We start from the raw sequence: 23,239 nt of genomic DNA, 5'->3' as shown, positions 1-23,239 counted from the left end.
GTATCTATGATTTTATTTCTATTTTGTTATATAGCTTCATTTGTTTTATTTTTTAGATTGTACATATAACAGTATTTGTCTTTCTTTGTCTTTTTTTTTTAGGTTCACCCAAGCGACATATGGAGGTTCCTAGGCTAGGGGTCCAATTGGAGCTACGCCGCAGACACAGCAACATGGGATCCGAGCCACGTCTGCAACCTACACCACAACTCATATTAACACTGGATACTTAACCCACTGAGCAAGGTCAGGAATAGCACCCGTAAACTCATGGTTCCTAGTCGGATTTGTTTCTGCTGTGCCATGACGAGAACTGCTGTCTGACTTATTTCACTAAGCATAATACAATCTAGGTCCATCCAAGTTGTTGCAAATGGCAGAATTTCATTATTTTTATGGGTAATATTCCATTATGTGGAATGCTTTTCACCTTTGAGTATGATGTTAGCTGTGGTTTTGTCCATTTTAAATGGCCTTTATTATATTGAAAAATGTTGCTTCTATACCAACTTTGAGAAGAGTTTTTATCATGAATGGAAGTTGAAATTTGTCATTCTTTTTCTGTATCTATTGAGATGATTTTTATCCTTTTTTTTTTGTTAATGTTGTTTGTCTTATTGACTGATTTGTGAATATTGAATCATTCTTGTAACCCTGGGGTAAATCCCTCTTGATCATGGTGTGTAATCTTTTATGAATTGTTGAATTCAGTTTGCTAATATTTTGTTGTGGATTTTTGCACCTATATTCATCAAGGATATTGGCTTATAATTTTTTTAATCTTTATAATAAGTCTAAAAACCATTTTACCAAACTTTGTTCTTCTTCAATATTTATTTAGCCTTCTGGATCTTTTTTCATATAACATTAGAATCAATCCTTTGATATCTACAAAATAACTTGCTGGGATTTTGTTTGGATTCAGTTGAATTCATTCTAACATCCAGTTTGAATAATCAAATTGAGAAGAACATGTTGACATTATTGATTAATATTATCTTAGATTGGATCATTTCTTCAATATTTAGTTCTTTGATTCATTTCATTAAAATCTGTCTTGTTCGTACAGACCTTGAACATTATTTAACCTAATGTTTATAGCTAAGTATTTCAGTTTTTGTAGTGATAATATGATAATGTGTTTTTAATTTCAAATTATAGTTTTTCTTTAACTATATACAGGAAAATGATTGAGTTTTTTATCTTAACTTATGTTCCACAGACTTGCTGTAAAGCAATTAGTTCCAGGAGTTTTTTCCTGATAATTTTGCATTTTCTATATAGATAATCACGTCATCTGTGAACAAAGTTCTATTCTATCCTTTCCAAACTATATAACTTTTGTTTCCATATCTTGTCTTGCATTAGCTAGGACTTCCAGTATGCTGTTCTAAAGCAGTGGTGGTAGAAGACTTCCTTGTCTTGTTTTTAATTTTAGCAGGAAAGCTTCTAGTTTCTCACTGTTGAGTATGATATAAAATATATTTTTGCATATTTTTAAATCAGCTTAAGCAAGTGACTGTCTATTCCTAATTTTCTGAGAATATTTAACATGAGGAGGATTTTCTAAAATGCTTTTTTTTGCAGTCGATAGGATCATATTTTTTTGTTTGTTTTACTCTGTCAAAATGATGTACTACATTAGTAATTTCTGAATGCTAAACCAACCTTATATAACTGGGATAAATCCAAATCAGGTGGTATTGCATAATTGTTTTTTGTATTGTTACCTTAAATTTATTAATACGGACTATTTTAAAGTCTATGTTCATAAGAGATATTGGTCTGTACTTTTATTTTTATAAGGTTTTGGTCTGGGTTTTGTACTAGGGTAGCAATGGGTTTAAAGAATGAATTTGGGAATATTCCCTTTGATTCCATGCTTTGAAAAAGATTTTGCCTTCTTTCAACATTTTTTCCACACTATTTTTTCCATCATCTGGATTACAGACTTACTCATGAAAGACATTGCTTTTTTAACAACTCTATGAGCCATCATCATAATGAGTCACACCATTGTATGTTGTCCTAAGTATTTATTGCATAGTAGACTTTAGGACAGTGCGCCTGAGTCAGGAAATCTTCCTTATTCAATTTTATTTTACAGATCTCTTAATTAAGCATTCTAAGAAAATATTTTCATGTGTTCTCCTATGGTTCCTTCCAGGTAAAAGCTAGCTAAGTATTAACATTGTTTTTGTTAATACAAAATGTTTTAGTCCATTCCTTTCTTCTGAGACTGAGGTTGCTCTCACTTGGGTTATTCTGTAATATAACATGAGTCATAGACTAATTGGACAAAATGGTAGGTAGGTCCTGAGGGGTGACGTTCAAGGGTTTTTTGTTGTTTACATTTTTTTAAATAAATGTAAACAACTACTTTATTGCTAATTTAAAAATAAATGTCTTTATGTTACTTGCGAAACAAATCAGTTGTGGGTATATTCTTTTAAAAGTTAATGGATTGGGAGTTCCCGTGTGGCTCAGTGGTTAACAAACTCAACTAGTATCCATGAGGATGTGGTTCGATCCTTCGCCTCGCTCAGTGGGTTAAGGATCTGGCATTGCTGTGAGCTGTGGTGTTGGTCACAGCTGTGGCTCAGATCCCACATTGCCGTAGCGGTGGATAGGCCAGGAGCTACAGATCTGGTTCAACCCCTAGCCTGGGAACCCCCATATGCCATGGGTGTGGCCCTAAAAAGACAAAAGACAAAAAAGTTAATGGATTAACACTAGTATTACTAATGATTTCTGACTAATACAATTACCTATAGATTTGTTTGCAGTAGTAAAGGAATATGACTTACGTATTTAATCTAAGGGGAAAAAAAACAAAAAACAAAAAACCCAACAACTTCTGTTCAGGATATTTGGCCAGGTAAATTCTAATAATCCCTAGAGATTGTTGCTTTGGAAGAGAGAAGCCTCTGCATTATTTTTCAGTTTAGAGGAAGTGTTAACTCTTATCAAGGATGGATAGACCATCTGCATCTATAGGCTCACAAGGTTTATAAGATTTATGTGTGAGGGTTTCTTTTTTCCCTGCCAGAGCTCTGATCTTGGCATGATATACTTACTTTGGCTGGGTGCTTAGCTATCTTTGAAGTTTAACCACATTTCTAATTTTTTCAGCTTTCTCTCCCTTCCCTTAGAGGAAATTCGAGATTTTCACATGTAACCAAAGTGACCCTCAGGCTTCCATACTTGTCTTTCAAGTGCCAGTTTCTTTGTCTCAAATGCTCACTCTGTCTCTTACATAATACCACTTCCTAACATCTGCTATTTTTTTCCTATGTCTCAAATTCATGGCAAGCCTGCTAATGCACTCTCTTCCACCCAGAGACCAAGATTCCTCTCTGGTTTTAGCAACTGAACCACCATCTCGTGCCAGGGACTGCTTGGACTGCAGCTGTCAAGAATGATGAGGATCTTTATTCTGTCCAGGTGGATGGTGATTTAGCTGTAAAACCTTATTGCCGTTTTCAATCACTTCTGGCTAAACTGTCATATTTAAGGTTCTTCAGAAGCAGATGTGACAGAGTTTGGAGTGCCGCATGTCAACACCTTGTGATCAACATCTGTGAAAGGAAAGTGGGCAGGATGGGATCTGGCAGGATCAGACAGTGTATGATTGGAACTGTAATACTGCCCGACAAAGCCTCATTCAAGGTACTAAAAGCTCTGTAGCAATATTGCCTTCCTGAGTGTTTTTTTGGGGAGGCAAAAACACTGGGCCATTACCCTGCCTCATTCAGTCCCTGAAGGTGAATTGACCAAGGAAAGGATGGACATTTGGTCAGTTGGCTCTGTGAAGCTTAGCCTGAAGGAACTGAAAGCTGGAGTCTGTGCCGACTGCATTTCCCTCAGGTGGTAGGCAGCTCCTTTCTTTGAAGGGAGGTGAATTTCTATTTCTACCAGACACTTAGTTACCACCTTTAAGTTCAGTCAAGAGGTTAAGAATAAGGAGTTTCCCATTGTGGTGCAGTGGTTAACGAATCTGACTAGAATCCATGAGGTTGCGGGTTTGATCCTTGGCCTTGGTCAGTGGGTTAAAGGATCTGGCGTTGCTGTGAGCTGTGGTGTAGGTTGTAGATGCGGCTCGGATCCCGCGTTGCTGTGGCTCTGGTGTAGGCCGGTGGCTACAGCTCCGATTCGACCCCTAGCCTGGGAACCTCCATATGCCACAGGAGCGGCCCAAGAAATGGCAAAAAGACAAAAAAAAAAAAAAAGAAAAAAAAGAGGTTAAAAAAAGTATCTAGAAAATTTCATTAACATGTACAAACATAGGAAGTCGGAAATTTTATTTTTCTAAAATTAGGAATGTCCCTTAAAAAATTAAAAATTCTTTTTTAAGCAATCCAAGTCCTGTTATAAAAAACAATACCTAAATCTGAAAAACATTATGTGTTTTTTAATTCATCTTAAAGACATAACTTTATGGTGTGCTGACTTTATAGCCATAGTGGGGAAAAAAAAAGTCTTCTTTAATCAGGAGAATTATTTTATTTTCTTTCTTTCTTTTTTTGTGTTTTTAGGGCCACACCTGTGGCATATGGAGGTTCCCAGGCTAGGGGTCTATTCGGAGCTGTTGCTGCCAGCCTATGCTATAGCCACAGCAAAGTAGGATCCAAGCCGTGTCTGTGACCTATACCACAGCTCATGGCAATGCCAGATCCTTAACCCACGGAGCAGGGTCAGAGATTGAACACACAACCTTATGGTTCCTAGTCAGATTTGTTTCTGCTGCACCACGACGGGAACTCCCAAGTAGAATTATTTTCAAAGTGAAAATTATAGTGTATAGACTATCATCTCTGTGGCATGGAAATTGAAGTTAGGTATAATGCCATAAACTCTTTGAGTTATTATAAAAGCCTTTTTTTTTTTTTTTGTAAAACCTTTTACTCCTTGGCATTCCTTGCTTATTTTCCATTAATTTTCATAACTTTCTTTATATATATTACATTTTTCTTAATATTGTATGTTATTTAAAATAGAGATTTAAAATAGATAGTTGTGATCTAGCTAAAATCAAGTTTGCCAGAAAAATATCTAGATAATCAGTAGGAGTGTGTTAGAGTGAACATATTATGGTGATTTGTCTTAAACATTTTCATCAAAAGTCAAAGCTAAAAAGGAAATATAAGCTATCTTATAACATTTCTACTCTATTTTGTATCCTGCTAAAGCTTCTCTAGGGAAAGCAATAGCTACTCCTAACACAAGCCTCTGAACACTAAAGTGCTTTAAGGAGTATTGGTCATTTAATAAATCCATATCTGCTTAGGGCTAACTCTTTATGTATCTGTATCTGCTTGAAAATCTGCCTCTGAAATACTATGGTAATCCACACAAAGCCTCCATCAGTCTCAAATGGCTGAGAGGGTACCAAGATAACCCTCAGAATGTGTGGTGTTGCTACATATTTTTAAAAGCATCAACAGTTTAAATCAGACAATACTTTAGAGGACCTTTAGATAAACTGCTAGAAGAGGGAAAATCTTAATCTTAAATATTTTACACTGCTTAACTTGACTCTGCTGATTCACCATTCAGGTTAATGGGTCTTGGCATCAGCCTAAAGATTTCCAGTTGCTGCTGATTCAAATTCTAAAAAGAGATGATGTCCTCCTGTCAGTACAAATTAAAATCATCGTAAGACAGGGTCAAGGAATTGGGAGAAGCACTTCATGGACTTAAGGTGGCATGTAGATTCATAATATTTAAGGGCTGGGAAGAAACTTTTATTTATCTGCTTTAAATGCTTTAGTCTGTCATTATACAGATTCTGAAAGGCTTTGGGCATACATAAAATATAAAATACTGAATTCTGAAGAATAGATAAATCAGTGTTACATGAGATTTAATTATTGACTACATAAATATCTTCTGACACCTATTTTGTGCCTGGTGACATTCTAGACCTGTGGAGATTTAATACAGAGCAAAGTCCATGAACTTTATCCTCTCACTGAGCTCACTGTGTGGTCAACAGATGATTAATACGAGACCAACAAGTTGGTAGATAGATAGATAAATAGATAGATAGATATACAATATAAGTGGTCACACAAGTGAATGCATAATTTAAATCTGAGAAAAGAGTAGGTAAGAAATGAAAGATTTAACAAAATAACTTAGCCAAGACTTGTGCTAAGGGGGGACACCGCTGAAGAAGCAATGCTTGGATCATGGCTGAAGCATAAGCATGACCACAATGATGCTGGTGGACAGACTGTTAAATAGGCCAAGAGGAATGGTCTCATACAGTTGACCTGACTCTTTCCCACCCCTTCTGTTCATGTCAAACACCTCTTGACTTGCTCTTTGAGAAAGAGGACTTGACTGACTTACTCTTACAAAGAAAGATAGTAAGGTTGAAATAGGATAGAACAAGATCATGAAGGGCCTTACAGGACAACCTAAGTATTCTGAAAATCATTTCATAGTTTGTGAATATTGTGAATTTGGTGAATCTTGAGTAGATTTTATTTCTTGAGATGATCACTCTGCCTGTATGACGGAGAAGATGAGTGACAACACGCATTATACTTGAAAGTTCTCAAAATACGCTTGTGTGACCAAATATCATAATGTTTCTTGAATTAAGAAGACACACATACAGGCTTGTGCATGCATGTGCATGTACACTCAGACACACACACACAAATTTATTCATATTATGCCCAAAATACAACAGAACAGCTACACTCACAAATTTATTCTAGGTAAGAAAAATTAAATTTATAAATGTTAGGTGAGTTCAACTACAGAGCCTTCTGGAGTCTTCATTAAAGAACTGAATAAGAGAAATGATAAAACCAAGAAGGGTCCTCACACATACATGTATGTTCCCTAGCCTCCTTGGGTTGACAAAGTCAAGCTTCCAAAATTAAAATATAACCAGTTTAACATAAATGACTGGCTATTCTCTATTTACCCTCTCCCTCCACGTCTTTCTTTTCTTTTTTTTTTTTTTTTTTGTCTTTTTGCCATTTCTTGGGCCACTCCTGCGGCATATGGAGGTTCCCAGGCTAGGGGTCTAATCGGAGCTGTAGCCACCGGCCTACGCCAGAGCCACAGCAACGCGGGATCCGAGCTGCATCTGCAACCTACACCACAGCTCACGGCAATGCCTGATCGTTAACCCACTGAGCAAGGGCAGGGACTGAACCCGCAATCTCATAGTTCCTAGTCGGATTCGTTAACCACTGCGCCACGACGGGAACTCCCCTCCACGTCTTTCTATGTGACCCACTTGGTAATTGCCTCTCCTGAGATGACCATCAGGTCAAATTTTGTAGTTTCACCTAGAAAATGACACACTAGAAAAAGTGTCATTTTCTTTAAAATATTGGGTTAATTGTTGTACACAATAGTAAATTTATTTAGTACTTATATGCTACATATATAACAATCTTTTATGATAACAGTCTTTTATGATAGCAACATATGAGAAAAGTATTATATTCATTTGAGTGAAGAAAGATCAGGTTCAGGGAGTTTAAATTGCCCATAAGCACATTGCTAACTTGAAAATTATGTCAAACCCATTCACATGGCATCAAAGGCTGTTGTCTTTCACGTATCCGAAGATCATTAGAAACTAATGCAGACAAAATGTTGTTATTCTACAACCAGATATTCCTTGGTAAAACCCTGTGGCACTACATCCATTTGTAAACTAAAGATAACTTTTTTATTAGAATTCATAAAAATTTATATTGAACTAATATGGATTTTGAATGAAAACAACAAAAACAAAAAAGGCAGCAAAAATTAGGCTCTATAATAGAATGCTTGTGACTCAATGTCTTTCAATTTTGAGTAACAGTTAAAATTGGCTATGGCTGTGTTAATAGAGTCTAACATTTTAACATCTTCTTTCTTTTCTTTTTTTCTTTTCTTTTTTCCATCCTGAGCATATGGAGTCCCAGGTCAGGGATCAGATTCTAGTTGTGACTATGGCATTGCCAGATCTTTTAACCCACTGTACTGGCCAGGGATCGAACCTGGCCCTGCAGAGATAAAGATAGGAAGGAGGATATACATCTTCTATGTCTCCTGATCTTCTAATCTGCTAATATATCAGAAACCTTTTAAGAAACATTCTTGCTCTATTATAAAACTTATTCATACAATTACTTATTTTGCAGGTATCTGTTTCATTTCTTCTAGTCAAAATAGCATCTTTTTGATTCATGAACTTTGAGACTTGCTAGTATTAGTTTTTATCTAAAAACTTTCCTAGCATATCACAAGTGGTGAATAATATATTTTGGACTCAAATGTATTATGAGAAATCACTGATTAACTTTAGTTTTTGACTGGTTTAGAAGTACATTTGTCAGTATTCGTTGATCACATATATGCTTATATGGATAAACATGGTAAATGTGTCTTTTTTGACCATATATTTCAGCATGAGGGTAAGCATTTGGATTCCATGGGAAGCAGATATTCCTTTTCTATTACTCTTCTTCAGGTTGGGGACTTAGGAACTGCCATTCTTAATGTTCCCCTAAGAATTCTCAGAATTTCAGTGGTGATTCTTTGTCTAAAATGTGTTCTGTTGCCTTAACATATCTTCTAAAGTTAATGTCTTTCTTTTCTTGGCCATGCTAGGATTATACACACAGCCGTAATCAGAGCCACAGCAGTGACAATGCCAACTCCTTAACCCTCTGAGCTACATGGGAATTCCTAAAACTTGATGTCTTTTTAAAAATGTTTTAATTTTGTTTGCTCTTTAGGGCTCTACCTGCAGCACATAGAAGTTCACAGGCTAGGGGTTGAACTGGAGCTGCAGCTGCTGGCCTATGCTGCAGCTACAGAATTGTGGGATCTGAGCCGTATCTGTGACTTACACCACAGCTCACAGCAATGCTGGATCCTTTAGCCCACTGAGCGAGGCCAGGGATCGAACTCTCGTGCTCATGTATACTAGTCAGGTTCGTAATCCACTGAGCCACAAGGGGAATTCCCTAAACTTAATTTCTTAAATTGCAATGTAGAATTCATTCATTTTTCCTTCATGTTTCCATGATTACATGTAACCATTTTCACCATATATTGTGTTTACAGATTATCAAACATGTGGATGAATATTACAAATTCAGGCCTCATCATGCTCTTTCTCATACATTTCTCATGCATTTCCACTGCTGTTAGGATATGGTCAATATCATATTTCTAGTTTTTAGATGATAATGTCTTACCAAGACCTCTAAACTGCATTAAATTCAGAACAGTGACCTAAAAACAACGTCCATTAGGACTTCCTCACCCTTTGCCTGGCCCCTAATATCTAAGTACTTTAAACTTTAACCATTAATCCTTTACATCTGCATTTTTTATTAACTATATTGCTGTTCTCATTTCAAATATTTTCTTCAGAGAGAACACAAAATAACACCAAAAGCAAGCTGATTTACGCAACCCTAGAGGAAGTTTTTAGTTACAACTTTTTAATGACTATTCACTAAAATCTCGTTGAAATGAACAGTATTTCAGGATGACAACAGAGATACTAAATATAATTAATCATTTCAGGTTATGCTGAATGTGTCACTTGAAAAGGAGAAGTATAATCAGTATGTGCATAGGAAACCAAAAAGAGGATGATCAAAGATTATGAAAATATGGTTCATTCACTGACATGGTGCTTTCAGTTTTCTTCACTAGAGTCCATTATTCTGCTATGAGACAAAATTTTTCTTTGTAATTTTTATTAGACATTTTCTCAACTATTTTGCTACATTTCAAAAGTTTGTGTTTGCTGCTCTCATTATCAGTTTCATAGAATGAATATTACTTTGAAATGTGAAATACAGGAAATAGATTTTGAATGAGCCACTTAATGATTATAAAATTTTTATTAAAATATTGTAGAATAATTATAGAAAAGCAGGTATTTCAAATTTTTCTGTTTATATCAATAGCAGTTTAATAAGACTTTACTGAATAAAGTTTGTTTTTCTGTTTATTTTAATACCAATTTTTCAAAGATTTCTGTTTATTTTGTCTTCATCTATCATGTATCTAATAAAACTATTCTGTATAATAAATTATTGGAGTATACCTAGCAGACAAAATTTTCTGGTATCTTATTCACTGCATGAACATAAGGATTTTTATAATATTAGAGAAAAACATTTTACTATTCCTTAAATATTCAACTTCTGAAAAATATAAAACTTTAAAATCAGTGTGACTATCTGTAAATACACATTATTGTTTCATGCAATAATGGTAATCTAGATGATGCAAAAACAAAAATTTTTTCCAACAAATAGTAATAAACTTGCTTCCTCGATTTTCCTTTTCTTTCTCTTTCTTCCTTTCCTTCTTTCTTTATTTCTCCCTTTCTTTCTTAAAAATACTTTACTGCTAAAAAAAAACACTAATCATTATCTGGGCCTTTGGGAAGTCATAATTTTTTGCAGTAATAACATCAATGATCATTGATCACTTATCACCATAATAAATAATGAAAAAGCTTAAAATATTTTAAGAATTAACAAAATGTGACTCAGAGAAACAAAGTCTGCAAATGCTGTTTGAAAAATGACACCAGACTTCTTATCATTGCAGAGTTGCCACAAACATTCAATTTGTTAAAAAAAAAAAAAAAAATATATATATATATATATATATATATATGGAAGGAGCAATAAGTGAAGTGCAATTAAATAAGGTATACCTTTAGTAAGAAGAAAATGCTCAATAGTAATTCATTTTTAAGTATTTTAAAATATTTTATTACATACTTCTGTCTTGCCCCTCTTTCTTCCCTTTCCCATTAGAAATCACAAGTTTATTCCCTATATCTGTGAGTCTACTTCTACTTTTTTATATACATTCATTTTGTTTTTTAGATTCCACATTCAGGTGATAAAATAGCACATTTGTCTTTCTCTGGTTATGTTTAGTAGATAACAAAAATTGTTTGCAGGGGTTAAAAATTGTCAAAATCTAATTATTCTATAATATTACACATTTTGTAGGCAAACCTTTGACCATTAAAGCAATTTTCCTGGAGTTATGATTGTGGCTCAGTGGAAACAAACTTAACTAGTATTCATGAAGATGCAGGTTCCATCCGTGGCCTCTCAGTGTGTTAAGGATCCTGTGTGTCCTTCAGCTGTGGTGTAGGTAGCAGATGCAGCTCGGATCTGGCATTGCTGTGGCTGTGGTGTAGGCCAGCACCTGCAGTTCTGATATGACCCCTAACCTGGGAACATCCGTATGCTGCAGGTGGGGCCCTAAAAAGCAAAAAAAAAAATTAAAATAAAATAAAATAAAATAAATTTCCTTAGGAAGAACCCTAGAAGCTGAAGTTTGAGGATAAAGACATGCACAATTTTAAATGTCATCTGATACATTAAAATTTGGCTAATGGATTTTTTTGAAAATCACAAAGCAATATATAAAATCTCAAGTTTTCATAGATTCAACCCTGCCTTTTATATCATTGATGTATGAATGAGATATTTGGAAACTTTTTGTTTTACAATTAATCTATTTTATAGGGAGGTATTTGTGCTAATTATTCAGATTTATTCTGCAATATTCTGTAGTAAGCATTTTCACATGACCAGTAATATTTCCTTTTTCATCCTATTACTGACCTATTTCTAAAACTATTCTCAAAATTGGAGATTGAACTTAGTTTAATAAGCAATATATGTACTTTTATTTCAAAAATTTCAAAGACACATAGGAAAGAGTGGCACTCTTTAAAATTGGTAAAGTTTGCTTTCTCTGGTCAAGGATGAAGTTCTCTTTGAAGGGAAAAGGCAGAAGCAAGAGCAACTAGAGCATAGAGATTCAAATATTAATAAATCATTGTTACAATTGTTTTGTTCTGTGGGCATTTTATGCTTTTTGAGACAGCCTGACTTTCACTGTGACATCGAACTCCTTTATTGAGTGTAATGATGCCAAATGTGAAAAGTAAACTAGCACTTTACGCACTTTTAAGCCATCTGAGACAATTGATTGCTTGGTTGTATATCCTATTTAATGTATTCTGTGTATCTATCAGGGTGAAATTTGCCTATCATTTTTTTATTCGCTCACTTCTTAAACATTAATCATAAATCTAAATTATGCCATGAATCTTCCCAGGAACTGATGACATGAACATTTTCGCTCATTGCTTTTACAATCCACTTGGTAACGGAGTAGGGAAAGAGAAAAGTTTAAAATGATGTAGATATTATTTTAGGCTGTAAAAAAAAAAATTCCCTTTAAAAAAATAAAAGCTAGGATAAGAGGGGGAAAGAGTAATGTTGGAAGAGGTTGTTGTATTGGCAGTCAGAGAGGACTTCTTTGATAAAGTAACATGTGAGCAGAGAAATAAAGAACAGGAGGGGAAATTGTATAGCTTCTGAGAGAAAATTGGCAAGGTAGATAATAGCTGCAAAACTGCAAAGTAGGACCCTGTCCTTCTGTTCTAAAAACAGTGATAAGTCAAGTGTGTTTAGAGTGAGTGAAAAGTGCAGAGAAGTTAGTTCTGAGGAATGATGTAAGGACTTATGGACCATCTTGAGCATTTGCTTTTTAATATTAAAAAGCTGGATAGTCATTGGAAAAATTTTATCAGATAAATCACATTATATGACTCTGTTTTCTTTCTTTTCCTTTTTTTCCCAAAACATTTGATTACAATGTTGACAGGTCAATTTTCTATGGATGCTGTAAGAAATTACCACAAACCTGTTGGTTTAAAATGCAAAACATTCAGAGTTCCCATTGTGGCTCAGCAGTAATGAACTCAGCTAGTATCCATGAGGATGCAGGTTCGATCCTTGGCTTTACTCAGTTGGTTAAGGATCTGGCATTGCTGTGAGCTGTGTTGTAAGTCACAGATTCAGCTTGGATCTGGTGTTGCTGTGACTGTGGATCTGTCTGGCAGCTGCAGCTCTGATTCAACCCCTAGCCTGGGAACTTCCATATGCCATGGGTGCAGCCCTAAAAATAAAATAAATGAATAAAATAGAAAATATTCATCATTTTATAGTTCTGGAAATATGAAGTTGAATTCCTATCTCACTGGGTTAAGATCAAGGTTTTGACATGTGCGTGCCTTTCTGGAAGTTATAGGGGGAAATCCGTTTAGATTCTTGCCTTTTCCAGCTTTTTGAGGCTGATCGCTTTTCTTGTCTCACGGTCTTTTCCCTTCCATCTTCTTAGTAACATTGGGTGAAGTCCTTCCTATATATTTTCTGTTTCCTCTTCTGCCTTCCTCTTCTATTTTCAAGGACATTTGTGATTAGTCCTGTAAAGCCTAACCATTAGTCAGCCAAGTAGCAAACAATTTTATCTGCTATCTTAAATTATCTTTGCCAATTACTAACATATTCATAAGTACTGGGGCTTATGGTATAGACACATCTGGGGGATATGATTCTGTCTATCACAGAGAAGGTAAATGAAAAAGGAAAGAGTGATAAGAAGGCTATTTAAATATGCCATAAGAGAATATGCTAACTGGGATAAGGTGAAAATAATGGAGATGAAGGGGAATAGTTGAATTCTGAAAATATTTCAAAGATGTAAGAAGGGATTTCCTGATGCAGTATGTGAGTGTGTGTGAGTGTGACTGTGTATGAAAGAAATAGAAAAGTCAAGGATAATCCTGTAATTTTAGACTTGAGCATCAGCTAAAATGATAGGTTGTAACTCCTAATATGGGAGAAATGGGTGAAAATCTGGGTTTCTCTGTGTGTTGATTATTGAGGGACAGAGTTTTGATTTTTGGTAAGGTAATTTGGAGATGCCTAGTAGACAATAAAAGAATGAAGCTGAGGAGTTTCCGTCTTGGAGCAGTGGTTAACGAATCCGACTAGGAACCATGAGGTTGCGGGTTCGGTCCCTGCCCTTGCTCAGTGGGTTAAGGATCCGGCGTTACCGTGAGCCGTTGGTGTAGGTCGCAGATGCCGCTTGGATCCTGCGTTGCTGTGGCTCTGGTGTAGGCCGGTGACTACAGCTCCGATTCGACCCCTGGCCTGGGAACCTCCACATGCCGTGGGAGCGGCCCAAGAAATGGCAAAAAGACAAAAAAAAAAGACAAAAAAAAGGGAATGAAGCTGAATAAACAGTTGGCATGCAAAGGTTAAGAAATGATTGTAGCAAAATTTGGTAGCCTTCAAACCAGGTAATGGAATAAGAACATCTAGGAAGTGTATGTTGATATAAAAGAAAAGCTGTTCACATTCAGAGCCTCTTGAAGGATTTATAGAGAAAGATGATAAGGTAGCATAAGGAAGGAAAACTAAAAATAAACAACTAATGAGGTGAGAGAGACAATAAAGTGGTGTCCCAAGGGCCAGGTGAGAGAATTTCAGAAAGAAGGGATGGGTAGCAAATGTGTCTCACAGTAATAATAAGATAAGAACTGAACAATTAAGATGGGACTTTGCAATATGGATGTCACTGATACTTTAACAAGAGCTATTTCTGTAATGGAATAGTAAGATCCAAAACCTAGGTGAAATGGATGCTAGAAAATTGTGATGAGAGAAAAATGAAGTTAGCACAAAGAAAAATCTCTTCTAAGAACTTTTGTTAAAATTAGAAGAGGACAAATAAGTCTCAGATAAGACACTAATGAGTTGTCAACTTGTATTTAACTTATTTTATGTTTTTCTTTGTCTTTATTGTGAAATATATCTCATAAATAAATTATCTAAATATTTGAATATTTAAAGACCAACATAGTAAAGATTAGCATTACTCAAACATCCATGTAGTGGCACCCAGCTTAAGAAATTAATACTCTTTGTAGTTCTCGTCATGGCTCAGCAGAAAAGAATCCGACTAGGAACCATGAGGTTATGGCTTTGATCCCTGGCCTTGCTCAGTGGGTTAAGGATCTGGCATTGCTGTGAGCTGTGGTGTAATTTGCAGATGTGACTTGGATCTGACGTTGCTGTGGCTGTGGTATAGGCTGGTGGCTACAGCTCTGATTCAACCCTTAGCCTGTGAGCCTTTATATGCTGTGGATGCAGCCCTAAAAAGTGAAGGAAGTCAGAAAGAGAAAAACAAATACTGTATGATAACACTTATATGTGGAATCTAAAACATGGCACAACAGAACCTATCTACAAAACAGAAACTTGTGGTTGTCAAAGGGATGAGAGAGGGAGTGGAATGGACTAGGAGTTTGGTGTTAGTAGATGCAAAGTATTACATTTAGAATGGATAAACAACAAGGTTCTACTGTACAGCAAAGGGAACTATATCAAATTTTCTGGGATAGACCATGATGGAAAATTACATATATATATATATATATATATATATATATATATATATATATATATACACACACACACACACACATATATATGTACATACATATATATGTACACACATATATATATGTACATACATATATACACACACATATATACATATATGACTGAGTTTCTTTGCTATACAACAGAAACTGGCACATTGTAAATAAACTACACTTTAATAAAAAAATAAAAATAAAGAAATTAATACTAATTACCAGCTTCATAATACTCTAAGTGACCTTCTCCAACTGCATACCATTTACTCTGCTCAGACATCACATAGACAATGGATTATGTGTTAATAACATTTTTATTTTCTGTAGATTTATCTTATGTGATAAATAAGAATCCCTAAAAATGCTTTGTTTTGCCTAATTTTGAGTTTTACCTAAAGGGATTGATTCTTTTTCACTTTTTTCATAATTTTGTTATACTTTTTGTAGATCTGAATAGATAATACTTCTTCTTTTAAAAACCTTAGAAAAAGGAATACAGTGCTGTATGTAATCTTTTGATATTTACTTGACATTGTATTGCAAAGATTCATCTGCATTGTTGCTTGTGGCTGAATATATTTACTTTGAATACTGAAATTATTACTGTATTATGAGATTAAACCTGTATTTTATTATTTATTGTTCTGTGGATGGGGATTTCAGTCATGTCCAGGTTCTTGCTCTTGTAAACGTTCTTTTTGACATGGACAAGTCTCCCTGGATGTACAAGACATCCAGTGCAAGTTGTGCTGTGTAAGAATTTCCCTTGAGCATTCCTAGGATTGGAATGGCTTTGTCGTGAGATAAATGATCCAACAACTCCATAAAACACTTTCAACAAATTACTTTTCCATCAATAATGTATGAGTCACAGTACATCCAGGTATTCTCCAATACCTGATATTTTGAGATATTTTCATTAATTTTTGAGTCAATGGCAGACTTATCTCAAAGCATGAGTGAAAGCTGATGGCCTTAATACTATCATGGACCAAGTTGATTTGAGACCAGATTGAAATTTTGTTAAGTTTCAATCTACCCTTGCCTGATGTAACCCTGTTTCTAGGGCACAGTCCTCTGACTTTCATCTGAAATCCTGATATTTTTTACCAGGCTCTCTCCCTTGATAGGTCCTGAATTCGGATATTTGTTCCTTCACATCATAAAAGGAACAAAAGGTCTCCTCTATTTTAGAGATGTCTTCAGCTTGGTTTTGTTAACTGTTTGCTCCATGCAGGTTCAGAAGTTTACAAATTCAATGGCAACAATGTGTTTAAGGCTTTTCAAACTTTCCATTTTGTTTTCTCAATGCCAGGTAACTGCACAAAACTCTTCTGGTTTCTCCTACCCAACCAGCATCCCTTTCCCTGATCAGTGCCTAGAAAAGCAAAGGGGACCCTTGCCCTCTGTAACAAACCTGCAGGTACCCCCAGTAAACATGTAAATGGAACCTTAACTATTTTCTTTGACTCTAGGTCTCTAAGGTCCCCATTGCTTCAACAGTTCTTCAGTGTCATTAAAAAGGTTTTTCTTACTTTAGCAGGCTTTTCTGCCTACTACAAGCTTGTGTACTACAAGTGTTTGTTTTTCTCAAATATCATGTTACTTCAGTTTGTGAACTCATTAGCAAAGTTTCAGCTTCCAACAATACATACTATGAAAAGCTGCACTTTTGTGTCATTCTCAAAAGGACGGTGAATGAATTGAGTGAAAAGTTTTAGTATTGAAAGCCTCAGAAAGCATCAGAAAATTAAAATTAACCATTCCTTATCTGAAAAAAAAAATACTATTGAGAAGTTCTTGGAGTTCCCATCATGGCTCAGTGGTTAATGAACCTGACTAGCATCCATGAGGACATGGGTTTGATCCCTGGCCTTGCTCAGTGGGTTAAGGATCTGGTGTTGCCCTGAGCTGTGGTGTAAGTCACACATGTGGCTTGCATCCCGCATTGCTGTGACTCTGGCGTAAGCTGGTGGCTACAGCTGTTTGGACCCCTAGCCTGGGAGATTCCATATGCAGCGGGTGCAGCCCTAAAAGGACCAAAAAAAAAAAAAAAAAGGAAGTTCTTTGTCTTGTTTTCCTAGAGAAATATGGAGTTGGAAAGTGGCACTCCTCAGACTGTTAACCATCTCAGGCCCTGTGTGTCCTGAGGGTGAATAAGTGATTACTTGTCCTTAGTGAATCTCCACTTCTTTTCTTAGTTGCTAATTATTGTACTAACAACAGCTTCACTAGAGGTAATACGCAGAATAGTAACAGGTATCCTTTTTATCATGATGATATAAGGGACTGCAAAGAATAAAAAGACAACAAAATCAAGCAAAAACCTAAATACCTCATTCTTCCTCTATATACCAGTTCAAAACAGCTTCCTCTCCCATTACTCCAGGGTTTTATCAGGTTTTTTTTAAAAACAATTCCATTCTGAAATAGACATTTTTATTATCTTCTTGTGCATGTGCACATGTACAAGTGTTTCCCTTTATCTAAGACTATAATTATTAATTCCATGGTATTCTTTGCAGCCAAATTTTCTTGCCATTGGCAAATTGTTTTTTCGTGAGGTCTGCAGGAATGAACCCCTCCCTTATACTAGCAGCTGTAAAAAGCCCTCCAACCCCCACTCTATATCCTTGCAGACATTTTGATTTTGATTTTTAACTTTTATTTTTTACCAATTTTTTAAATTTTATATTGGCTAATTGTGATTTTATTTTGTATTTTCCGGTTACTAGTGAGTGGCCACTATGCAATCTGAGTATTCATCAGTTATGTTTCTTATTCTGAAAGTGTCTGTTTATTTCTTCTTGTTGTTTTATTATTTGTGTGATTATTATCAATTTGTTATTTGTATGATTCTTCCCAATTTGTAAGATATCTTTATATATTCTGGATGATAATTATTAGTGTAATATTTTGCAAATATTGTCTCCTAGTTTGCACCTTTAACCTTCATTCTTTTAATTGGATGTTTTAAAGATAATGAATTCTTAAATTTAATATTTTCACATCTATATATACATATTATTATTTGTACTTTGGTCTTATTTAAGAAATGTTTTTCTATCATAACATTAAAAGATATTTTCTGGAGCTTTTCTAAACATTAAAAAATTTTGCCTACACATGTAAGAAGAATTTGAATTTAAGAAGTTCTAGAATTTGAATTTCAGAATATAAGAATTTGAATTTAAGAATTTTGTTTGAGATCATGATACTTTTGAATTTTTCTATTTAATTAAAAAAATACCTCTGTGATTTAATGACTACTTTATTCTTTCCCACTAATTGGCTATAGCTTCCAAAATATGGATATATCAAAATATGCCACACACACACACACACACACACACACACACACACACGGACACACACTATACTTGTGCAATCTAGATCTGTTCTACTTGTTATTAAGATAAATGAAGATGTAAACTGAAGCAAACTTCAATATCCAGGCACTAAATTTATACCAAGATAGCAGAGGAAGTGAAGTTTGGGAAGTGCAAAGTAGAGCAAGTTACAGGGGTCAATGCATTGAAGGTTTGAAAAGCGCTATTTAGCACATGAAATGTGAAGAGGTAGTAGTCCAACCAGAGTCCGAGCAGCAAGTCCAAGCCAGAGTCCTGGTTCGAGGATGGGGAGAGATTCTTGGAAGATGTTCATTGTTTAAGAGAGAAATTTCTATCTTCTGTAAATCAGAATTTTGTGGGAAATCAGCCTCTCAGTTCTTAAGTTTCATTTTCCTGAGGGCATGTGTGTGAAATTCTCTATTTCTTATCCTCTAGGTCCATTTTAGATTTAAATTCTTTCACATTATCTATTTATTTATCACTACACTAATAACATTGTTTTAATTAATACACTCTATTGATATCTGTTAGAGCTGATTTTCCCTACTGGTTCTTCTTCAGGAGTACTTTGACACTGTATAGCCTTTTGATATTCTATGTCAATTTTTAAATCAAATTGTCTAATTCTGTAACAATTCAGTTAAGAGTTTGCTTGAAATTCCATTAAAGCTATACATCATTTTGACATAAAGACAAATAAAATTGCTTTTTTAAGATATTGTTTTCTAATCTATGAATGTCATATAGCCCTTCCTTTTTAAGTTTTCACACTTCGAAATAGTTTTGCAGTAATTTACATATATTTGCTAGTTTTTATTTTTTTATTTTGCATTTTATTTTGCATTTTATTTTGCATTTTATTTTATTTTTATGGCCACATATGTGGCATATGGAAGCTGCAGGCCTATGCCACAGCCATGGAATCACCAGATCTGAGCCTCATCTGTGACCACAGCTTGGGGCAATGCTGGATCCTTAAACCACTGAGCAAGGCTAGGGATCGAACCCACATTCTCAGGAACACTGTTAAGAACCCACATTCTTAAACTGTGAATCACAGTGGGAATTCTTTCTAGATTTTTAGATGGGTGCTTAAGTATCTCTCATTATATTTTGCTGTTTTAAATAGTATATATTTATATCTAGATCTAGATGGATAAAAACTATAATTTTTACTTGTTTGTTGCTGGGGTACAGAAATTTAATCAAAATTTGGAAATGAAATTTTTTCCTGCAGACTTGCTAAATGCTGTTGTTAATTTGTTCAAAATACTTTTGCTTTTCTCTATTAACAATCATATAATATGCATGCACTGGAAGATTCTTTATTTCCTTTTAAATCTTTTTTAACTTTAAGTCAACTATACTGAATTTCTAGGATTCAGCTTCAGGTCACATAGCTGCCCTCTAAATCTCAGGCCTCGCCTTTGTACTGTGTCCAGGTGCTTAGCTAGTTAAAACCAAGGATCTGGGCCAGCAATGACTGGCAGATAGTCCAATGACAAATACACAAATACTGGCTTGTATGGGAGCTCATGCTTTGGGGACTTTTCCCTTTCTTTTATTGCTGGACTCCAACAAATTTCTTCCTTTCCTGCAGTTAAAAAAAATGCTTTTATTCTGTATTTATTCCTCATTCATTCATTTTGATTCTTCATGTTTTAACTGTCATTTTCTGCGGGTGTGTGTGTGTGTGTGTGTGTGTGTGTGTGTGTGTGTGTGTCTTTTTTTGTCTTCTTAGGGCTGTATCTGCAGCATATGGAGGTTCCCAGGTTAGGGGTCTAATCAGAGCTGTTGCCACTGGCCTATGCCAGAGCCATAGCAATGCCAGATCTGAGCCGCGTCTGCAACCTACACCACAGCTCACAGAAATGCTGGATCCTTAACCCACTGAGTGAGGCCAGGGATCGAACTGGCAACCTCATGTTTCCTAGTCGGATTCATTTCTGCTGCACCATGACGGGAACTCCTTAACTGTCATTTTTGTGATTGCATTTCTGGGAGAGGTTGAGTTTGGTCTTCATCTTCTTTGTGCAGATGTGGGAATTTTATTTTTTTAATTATTTTTTTAAGCTAGATACTGGCTTAAAAAAGTATAATTTTTTGCTGATGGAATTTAACTGGCAGAGATAGAATAATTAACAATGCAGAAATGTGGGAAAACAACTGAGCCTTTGAATGATTGATTCTGAGAGGGGATGGAATACAAGTCACAAGTGAAGGGCTTGTTCTTACACAAATGCATAGACATTTGGAAAGGTAAGGAGTAAGGATCCTGATACACAGAGATTTGTAGAACTGATAAACATGGCTGGCACACGTCTTTCTTTTTTCTCTGGTCCCTGCTTAACAAAGTGATTTTCATGCCGTTTCATTGAAAGTCTCTTCCATTTAGTATCTGTTAGGCTCTTTTTCTTGTGATTTTCAGTTAAGTTTTTCAGGCTCTTTTCCTTGAAATTTCTAAATGATGACAGCCATCATACTTAGTGTTCATACAGGTATGGACATTCCCACCTTATCTATATATTTTATAGCTCTCCTAACAAACACACCTAGAGGTGAAAACATTAAATGTGTGGGTTTAAAAAACCAAATCAAAACTTGTCTTCTACATTATGATTTTTCCTCAATGGACCTCAGTGAGTTACAAGCATCAGTGGATCACAGCGGAAGACAGTTTTTCCTGGGAGGAGTGGGAAAAAGTTTGGGCATTCTAGTGATTGTGGAACTTTGGCCGTATGAGTTCATATTTTTAAAAATCTTTGTTCCACCATATACACAATGTAGAGGTTTAGCTTGACAGATTTTTAAAATCTCTAACAAATCTCACTTTCACAGAGGCAAGTAATTCTGGAGCTGGAATATAAAACCAGATTTGTTTGTCCTCTGTCCTGATGTCCATTTCTTATGGAATTTGGTAAATGAAACAACTGCTATCAAGTGGAGTTTGTAAATGAATGTCTGAAATAGTTTTTGTGCCAACAGTCAGAAGACTGTAGTTTATATCATTAATTGGTCAAATATAATTTATAATTACCTCAAAAAGAGACCATCTGTTAAATAAATAGAAAAAAAATCAAAATATGAGGCAACTATATTCCTTTATTCCCATTATTTCTAAAACTTTTTGGAAGATTTAACTTGTAAATTCCTGTAATTCTTGTCTTAGTTTCCTTTTCTCATTTTTCCTTGAATGTTCTCTCTCCCAAGAGCAATTTCACTGATTCAGATTCCATCAAGTTCTAGACATTAAAGAGGTATATATTTGTTTAAACACGTTTGTAATCAATAATTTCTAATATTTTCAAAAGAGTAGAAAGTATGCAATTCTCTATAGTTTAGGATAGCAGCAAGTTGCCCATGTTAGTTCACATTCATAAGCATATTAATGTGTTTCTAACAAGGAATAACTAATTTCACTTTCAACATTTACAACAAAATATTTATTACTCATTTATTTCAATTTATAATGTAAATGAGGGAATGGAGTCTGATTTACTAATTCTAAGCTTTTTTTAAGCACAGATCCATAAATAGAAAAGCACTACACATATTCTCTCCAGAGGCAGATTAAAAACTACCTCTTAAAATCAATGCAAAGTAGAGTTGTCTAAAGTACAAGGAGTCATTAGAGGTGAGTTCTTGACTTGATTATTCAGCAGTCGTTCCGCTGTGGATGTTATACCACTTTTTAATGGCCTTTTTTTTCTTAAACTTTTTTTCTTTTTTATTGAAGTATAGTTCACTTATAGCATTGTGTAGTTTCTGGTATAAAACAAAGTGATTTTGTTATGCATATATATTATTTTTCAGATTCTTTTCCATTATAGCTTATTATAAGATATTGAATATAGTTCTATATGCTATACAGTAGGATCTTGTTTATTTATTTTATATATAGTATTTTGTACCTGTTAACCCAAACCCCTAATTTATCCTTCCCCTGCCTCTTTCTCTTTGGTAACCCTAAATTTGTTTTCTACATCTATAAGTTTGTTTCTGTTTTGGAAATAAGTTCCTTTGTATCATTTTTTTTTTTCAGATCCCACACATAAGTGATATTTGTCTTTGATTTACTTCACTTAGTATTATGATCTCTAGGATAAGTTTTAAATGGTTGTTCAAATACAGGCTCTTTTTCATTTTGTGTTTAGATACCAGAGTTAGGGAAAGACTAAACTCTTATTGTGCAGAAGCCTAAGTCAAAATAAATTTATAAAATGTATCATGAAGGAATGATTGATTATATTCAGACCAATCCTTCACTTAGTTTTTACCTGATGAAACTGCTTTAGTAAAGAATATATTTGATGGCTCATTATTTCTTAAACACAGGTGTGCTAATATTTCAACTTTACTTGTCTGCAACCCCTCCAAAAAGGGAACAAGTCTTTGCTTTAAGCAGAAAGTTGCAGAAGGCTAGGGAAGGAATTGTTTGGTGAGGGAGGTAATGCTACATTCATTCCAAGATCCAATTTATCCTCAAGCTCTAAGGGAAGAATTAATATTCTGTTGTTGTAACTAATGAGGTGGGCTGTTATTGTTTTTTCAATGTCCAATTTATACTTCTGGACAATTGGCATAATTA

The sequence above is a fragment of the Phacochoerus africanus genome, chromosome 11 (genome assembly GCF_016906955.1).
Source record: "Phacochoerus africanus isolate WHEZ1 chromosome 11, ROS_Pafr_v1, whole genome shotgun sequence".
Classification (NCBI taxonomy): domain Eukaryota; kingdom Metazoa; phylum Chordata; class Mammalia; order Artiodactyla; family Suidae; genus Phacochoerus; species Phacochoerus africanus.
This window is presented reverse-complemented; position numbering follows the sequence as displayed.